Source organism: Saimiri boliviensis, chromosome 6, assembly GCF_048565385.1.
Source record: "Saimiri boliviensis isolate mSaiBol1 chromosome 6, mSaiBol1.pri, whole genome shotgun sequence".
NCBI classification, from domain to species: domain Eukaryota; kingdom Metazoa; phylum Chordata; class Mammalia; order Primates; family Cebidae; genus Saimiri; species Saimiri boliviensis.
The window spans coordinates 33,036,123-33,044,024 of NC_133454.1; the positions used below are offsets into that span (position 1 = coordinate 33,036,123).

At 34.3% G+C, this 7,902-nt stretch overlaps 1 pseudogene; it reads left to right on the forward strand.

Annotated features, from left to right (window-relative positions):
• Positions 1 to 5,798: 5,798 nt before the first annotated feature.
• Positions 5,799 to 6,708, forward strand: LOC101033119 (guided entry of tail-anchored proteins factor CAMLG pseudogene; annotated as a pseudogene).
• Positions 6,709 to 7,902: the final 1,194 nt, after the last annotated feature.

Below are 7,902 nucleotides of genomic sequence, written 5' to 3' on the forward strand. Positions count from 1 at the left end.
CTTTGAGTTTCTATAGCAGCTATTACAATGGTACCTACTGTTATTAATATTTAAGAGGGAACCATTAAAAGTTGAGGTATGAGACAAATTGAAAATGTTAGCATTAATTGAACACTATTGTTAATGGCACCTTTGCTAATTCATGGTGAAGCCAACTTGTATTGCTTCATTAGAGACAGAAACCTAAAAGTACAGTGGTGAGAATAATTTCAATGGGCAACAGTCTGTCAAGTGCAGTAATGTAACAAATGCTATTTCACTCTCAGCCTAAAATCCTAAAAATACTCAGACATATGAATATTGTATAAATTAAAATCTACAACCTCCAGACATCTGAAAACTGTATAAAAATTGCCAGTCTAGTAGTTTAAGAAGCTGAAAGGAAATGCTTAATCTATCAGTGTAGCTATTCCTCTAGTAAGTACATCATTAAACAAATACATATAAAGGAACAGCCTTACATACATAGATATTCTTTAAACCAGTAACATTCAAAATTTACTGCTTTTTGTAGAAAAATGTGTTATAAGTCTATTTTGGTATATTTCGAGGTTTTTAGAACTTCGTTCTAATATCCTTTGTGTTCATGTAATTTATACATTTACTTCTTCAAGATCAGTTGACAATATTGTTGTTGGCTTGGAAAGACTCTCCACATGTATGAAACAAAGGAGTTGTGTTTGACACATGTTGTTAGGAAAGTGGATAAAGAATATTGGTAGGTTTATCAGGGAAATGCCCATCAAAACCACAATGAGGTATCATGTTACCGCAGTTAGAATGGTTATTATCAAATAGACAAAAAGTATCAAATACAGGTTAGGATCTAGAGAAAATGAAACTCTTATATAGTGAGTCTTGACTTAATATATGTCCATTAGTTCTTGGAAACTGCGACTTTAAGCAAAATGATGTATAATGAAACATTTTTACCATATTTGGGGAGAATGTGCAAACTTCAGAGAATGGCCAAGCCAGGAATCAACTTATTTTTCCCCCCATCAATGTAATGATGAAGCGACCTTGAGCAAAATAACATTATTCAAGGTACTTTTGTACACTGTCGGTGGGAATGTGAATTAGTATATGCATTACAAAAAACATGAAGGTTTCTCAAAAAATGCAAAGTAGAAGTACCATATCATCCAGCAGTCCCACTACTTGGCATTTATCCAAATGAAGGGAAATTAATGTATTGCAGAGGTTTCTGCACCCCCATATTTACTAAAGCACTATTCACAATAACCAAGATATAGAATCAACCTAAGTATCCAACAACAGAATGGATAAAGAAAATGCAACATATATATATATATATATATATATATATATATATATATATATGTATATAAATACACACACAGACACACACACACACACCATATATACCATGGAATACTGCTCAGGCATAAAAAGATGAAATCCTACTATCTGTGGCAATATGGATACGCCTGGAGGACATTATGTTAAGTGAAATAAGTTAGGCACAGAAAATAAATACTGTGTATTCTCATTCATATATGGAAGCTAAAAAATTAATTGAGCTCATAGAAGTAGGGAACAGAACTGTGGTTGTTAAAGATTGGGAAGAGGAACAGGGAAGGAAGGATAGAGAGAGGTTGGTTAATGGATACAAAATTACAGCTAGATAGAAGAAATAAATTCTAGTATTTGACGGCACTATAGGGTGAATATAGTTAACGGTAATTTGTTGTATATGTTCAAAAACCTAGAAGACAGAATTTTGAATGTTTCCAACACAAAGAAATGTTAAATGTTTGAGGTGATGAATATGCTAATTATCCTGATTTGATCATTACACATTGTATACATGTATTGAAATATTCTGCATTCTGTAAATATATACAATCATTTTGGGTCAACTAAAAACAAAAGAAAAACCTCTGACAATAAACAAACAAACAAAAAATATGTGTAGGAAAAATGACAGGAAAGAGACTTGGGTGGTTATTCTGGTGACCATGGAGTTTCTACAGTCTTCCTGTCAGCGTGCTTGAGTGTCAGAAAAATTTTACTTCAGACTCCAGCCATCTGCCCATTTCTTCCTTTTTATATTGGCCTCTAGTTTTGTCCTCTTTCTGGAGACACACAAGCTGAATTTCTCCAAGTCTATTGGATATCTCCGTATTACTTCTACACTTAATATGCTTTACACGGAAATCTCCAACTTTTCCCACATCCCTACCTCCTTCCTTTGTCCTTAGCCTTGTTAATCACCATTCTCCCAGCCGATTGGCATTGAGTAGCTTCCTTACTCAGTTAAGTTCATACTATGAATATTCCCTGAATTCTTACGCAGACAATTGGATTGGAACACTAATCATGATGTGAAGATGAATTTAATAAAAATGATTTTATTTCAAAAATTAAATGCTTTTTATGACAGAACAAGAGTGATTATTAAAATTACATAGCACAGCACTTTAAGAAAAAAATTTCAACATTGTAGGAAACACTGAAGAACATCCAGAGAGAAAGAAACAAATGGATATAAAAAGTTAACCTCAAATTAATTATTTTTGAAAATAACTAAAACTGCACAAAAAAGAATTGGATAGCATGTCTTTAACCACTATATCAAAGACAAGGGTGTGATGTCTGGATGGGGCACATCTAAAAGCAGAAGAAGTGGAGATGATTAAGCTTAAAATGTTTTCTTTTGGAGAAAAATTTATTCTAAACAATAGCATTTTATATAAAGAATAAGATAAAGTTCTTTGTTTCTAGAAATTGTTTAGAGAGTGTCTCCTTTTTACATTAAATTGGTGCTACACATGGGTTAAAGGCATTAATTTTGGATGCAAACAGGTGGATTTGAGCCCTTAACTCTGTCCCTTACTGGCTCTATGACCTTAGATAATGTATTAACCCTCTCTAAGTCTCATTATCTTCATTAGCAAGCTAGCAATTATAATAATACCTACCTTATCAGATTTTTCTGAGGATTACGTTAGACAATGTATATAACATGCTGAACATAGTAGATAAGAATAAATACAAAATGAATATCATCTAGTTTTATTAAATCCAAGTTTGGTAAAAAAAATGTATAATGATAATGAAATACTTGATGAATACTTTAGTACAGGTATCAATTTAAAACATAAACATATTTCTTGATTTTTCTTTAACTTATATTACTTAATGTCCAGAATTTATTCTGTGAGTGATAAAACCAGCAAAAAACAAAACGAACACCAAAAAACAACTTCAGTACTACAGGATCATTCTCTATGTTCTTAGAAGTGCATCTACATTCTGGGGAGATTTATGTATGTCATGGTGTCTGCCTAGAGGATGGTTGCTTGGTCACCCACTTTACCCAACTCCACCTTTTAAATTTCTGGGCTCACAATAAAAGTGGCACTTTTTGCTTAGAGATCTTCACAGTTCTGCTCATGAGTAATTTTACTTCTTTTGTTCTATACCAGGAAGTGGGGAAACTTGGATCATACAACCATGTCTATGATCTTCCTGCTTCTCTGGGATTCTGACATGAGGTATGTTTCTCTACTTTTCTGTTTTCTAGAAAATTGGAAATTTCTATAAAAGTTGTATGGAAATTATATTTTCAATTAAATTAGGATCCTTAGTCATCCTTTGCCCCACCGAAGCTTTGCAGGAGGGAGCCCCAGTGGCAGGTGGGGCTTTCTCAGCCATAGTCACTTCAATGATCTCTTTATTCCCTTTCAGCTCTCCCTCAACCCTCAACAAGAAAATGTTTTCTGGTGTTTCACAGTTGTCCTTGCTGTTTTCCATCTATTTTTTTCTGTATTATTTTAATTGAAGGCAGAGATTTTAACTTCTATTTATTTTCTTTGTTCTGTTTCTTTGTATCAGTAGGCATGCAGTTCTATGGCGAACTGAAAAGCAAGGGATCAACTAACCAAAACTAATAAATGTATGTCAAAAAATAGTTATTTTCAGGGTATATAATAAATTTAACTTTTTTAACCTATAGAGTTCAGAGAAATTTTTAGGCAAATGTTATTAGCCATTGCTCATATTTTTAACTCATTTTTTAAGGATCATGAAGGAGTTTACCTATGTTAGGACCAGGAGTTAATCTATTAATTATCAGTGAGACTCTAATTGAGTCCTGTGTTTAATTTTTCATCATATCATTGTTAGGAATAATTAGGAGATGGCTCAGAGCAGAACCTTAAAAAACAGTTAGAATTTCGCAAAATTGGTCCTCTACAAAAGGTTAAAATTATTTGACTTTTGGATCATAAAGCAAAAAGTTTTGGAACAATCAGCTACTGATTTGCTTTTCTAGAGTATTTTGAATGAGATATACTGGGAGGAAACAAAAGTATGAACTAAAATATGCCATGAGGTATCTAGGTTAAACATAAGAGGTATTTTGGTTTATAGATGGAAGATATTGGAAAGTCTCATCTGACATTTTACTTTTCAGAGACTCTATCCCTGGCAAGTAAACTTAACAAAGAATCAACTGCTCTTAGTTCTGCATAATTCGTTGTTCATCTTCTAACATTTCGACATAGTACTCATACAGTCACACCCAGATTATAAAAGCATAAAAGTTCAGAATTCTTTTTATTCAGTTCGAGGATTACAATCTTTTATATTTGTTCTTGTCTATGAGTCTGGTCTTAGAATGATTGCATGCTTTCTAAATTTTGCTGCACTGGGTAATGTATATTGTCTGTCAAAATAGAAATATTTTTCTATCTGACTCATAAGAACTTTTTAAAAGTTTCATATGAAACTTTTCTGTATGAAAAAGAATTGGGAAATTATTTTTAAAAGTGCATAGTTAATGACAAAATGTAAATAGGTTAACCTGAAATTTAGAGCAGTCTCAGAAGTGCTATCGGACTATTTAAATCTGATTTTTTTTCTGCCTCTCAAACAACGAATCTATTGGCTAAAATGAGGTGAAAGAGAAAAAGAGTGAGCAGCAAAGAGAAATAATTTTACACTCCACTAAACAGAGATTTAGTAATGAAGGTAGTGATAGAGACACTAGGAGATATAGAAGACAATACTTCAGGACTATAGAAGAGAAGGAGTGGAAATATCTTTCCTCTTCTTGTTTGTTTCTGTTCTAGTTCTTAAAAGTTATTGTGGTGGAGATAGTTTCCCTGGAATACAAAGTTGTGATGTATTTTTGCAGGTACACAGCTGATTTAATGTGATTATCGTTAAACTATTATTTAATTTCTTTTGATTGATGTGACTGTCCTGTATGTTGAATAATTCAAAAACAGCTAAAGTTTAGACAATGTTTAAAGAAACGCTCTAAGACCCCTTTTTGAATCTAATGAAAAGCGTGGTAATGCAAAGGAGGCAGTATGTTGTAGTCCAAAGGTCATTTGATTTTGAAGCAAACAGATTTGGATTTAAGATAGAATTTTGATAGTTATTGGTGGCATGATTTGGGTTAAATATTATCTTACCTACCTTTGAGTATTTAATTCCTCATGTGTAAACTTAGGACTTGTATCTTATTGTGGATAATGATAATGTGTAAAACATCTGGGAGATTAGTAGGCTCTAATGGATAGAAATTGAGACAAAGCAGAATGGGGTGAAACTAAGAAGTGTCTTCCCATTAATGTTAAATGAATAAATATTTTTACAGTGGGACTCAGTGCTGCTTGATAAATGAAAGGTGAAATTTGATTGAAATATATACATTTGTCTGGATAAAAGAGTTAAAAAAATTTAAATGTCTTAAGTTTAAACACAGTTTAATTTTTTCAATGTTTTGAAAAAATGAAAAAATCAAAATGGACTGTAGACGGAGGATGGAGTCAATGACCGTCACTATCGACAATGGGGCAGGCCGGGGTCCCAGTGGGGTCAGGCCTGTCGGCTTTCCAGCGTCGGGCCTATCTGCGTCGGAGAAAGCTGCTCATGAACTGGGAACAGCGCATCAGCCGGATCATTGGCTTTCACAGGCCCGGGAGCCTCACGGAAGAAAAAAATCAAACAAAATCAAAGCAGCAGGACAGTGACAAACTGAAGTCCCTCAGCGTTCCTTCAGTGTCAAAGCGAGTACTGCTGGGTGATTCGGTCAGTACAGGAACAACCGACCAGCAGGGTGGTATGGCCGAGGTAAAGGGGACCCGGCCGGGAGACAAACTGGGCTCTTTCATTAAACCCCTGAGTGCAGTAACGATGTCAGCCTTGAGCTCTGGCAGCGGAGCAGAGGGGGCCTGACAGCGCACAGTCCACCCGAGTTCTAGTCATGGCCTAGAGCAGTATCTTTCCAGATTCAAAGGAGCAGTGAAGCTAGGGAAACCGCTGATTAGTGAAAAACTCAATCAAGAGGGTGGAAGTATAGTGAAAAACTCAAGAGGGTGGAAGTACAACAGAAGAATTTGACTCTTTCCGAATATTTAGATTGGTGGGATGTGCCCTTCTTGCTCTTGGAGTCAGAGCTTTTGTTTGCAAATACTTGTCCATATTTGCTCCATTTCTTACTTTACAACTTGCATACATGGGATTGTACAAATATTTTCCCAAGCGTGAAAAGAAGATTTAGACAATACTAAGAGCTGCACTTCTATTATCAGGAATTCCTGCTGAAGTGATAGATCGATCAATGGATAGGTGTGGCAAAATGGGCAAAGTCTTCACAGATCTCTGTGTCTACCTTTTCACCTTATCTTTTGTCATGAACTGCTTGATTATTGAGGCTCTGAAGTACCATGAAGCTTGCCGAACTGAGAAGGAGAAGCTTACAAGAAAAAAAAAAAAAATTGTCTTCTACATTGCAATGTCTCTAAAGGAGGCAAATTGGTTTACGCCTTCATGTAATTCTTTCACTTTAGGGGTTGTAAAACTACTTTATTAGAAATAGAATGGCAGATTCCCTGATTTAAAAGGGTTGAGTTTGTATTCGTACTGAAATAATGAAGAATAGAGTACCAATGTCATTGATTGATTTTTCTTGTTTAATCAGAACCCCTGTTCTGTACTTCTCTGACTTCTCAGATTTATAATTCTTCTTTTGGGAGCTGACCTAGTGCTTCTAGGAGAGCAGATAAAAGTGGCCTCAGCTAGTCCTAAAGACTGCCTTTTGTATTTGTGTCATTCTGTCCTGAGAAAGGAAGCCATCTTAAAAATGAAATGAAAGAAGCTGAATTGTCTAATGTTAAAAAAAATGCTAAGTGTTTGACAGTATGATTTAAGTGTCTAAAAATATTCCTTCAGTTTATCTGTGAAACTGTATACCACAAGCTACAATAATAGAGAAATAATAGAAGAAATCAAGTTATATCTATATCTATCTATATGTGTGTGCAAATATATATATATATATATATATATATATATATATATATATATCTCCTTAGTCATATTTTTGTGAAGGTTCTTAGAAGCCAGACAGTGGAGTTATGTTGAAATAAAAAATAATTGATATTTTAAGCTGTGTTACAAAAAAAGCCCATAAGTAGCAAAGGATCTCACCTTCCTTTTTTCCTAATAGAAACCCAATTTTAGTTTCTTCTTTTATCATTTCTCTCTTACATTTGATGCTGTAAGAAAAATACAAATTATTGTAATTTCTGCACAAACCACACTGTTTCTTTGTTCGACCATTTCTCCATGCTTTCCTGAAGTCTGTGCTTCTCGTTGCCCATCCCTCTCCCTTTCCTTATTCCTATGCCTCATCACTTCTTTCTTAGGTGCAGTAACCCTTACTCATTCTGAAAGACTGGGCCACAATCTGTACCTCCAGAGAAATCTGCTTTATCTTGTAATATTAAGATGGCCACATAATTTATCACGTAAACTTGAACTCTTTTGAGACTCGAAAGGAACATGATGCATAATTACACTGGGAAAACAGATGTAAACTAGGAAAATCCTTGCAAATACAAATACATCCTCATTTTGCCTAAA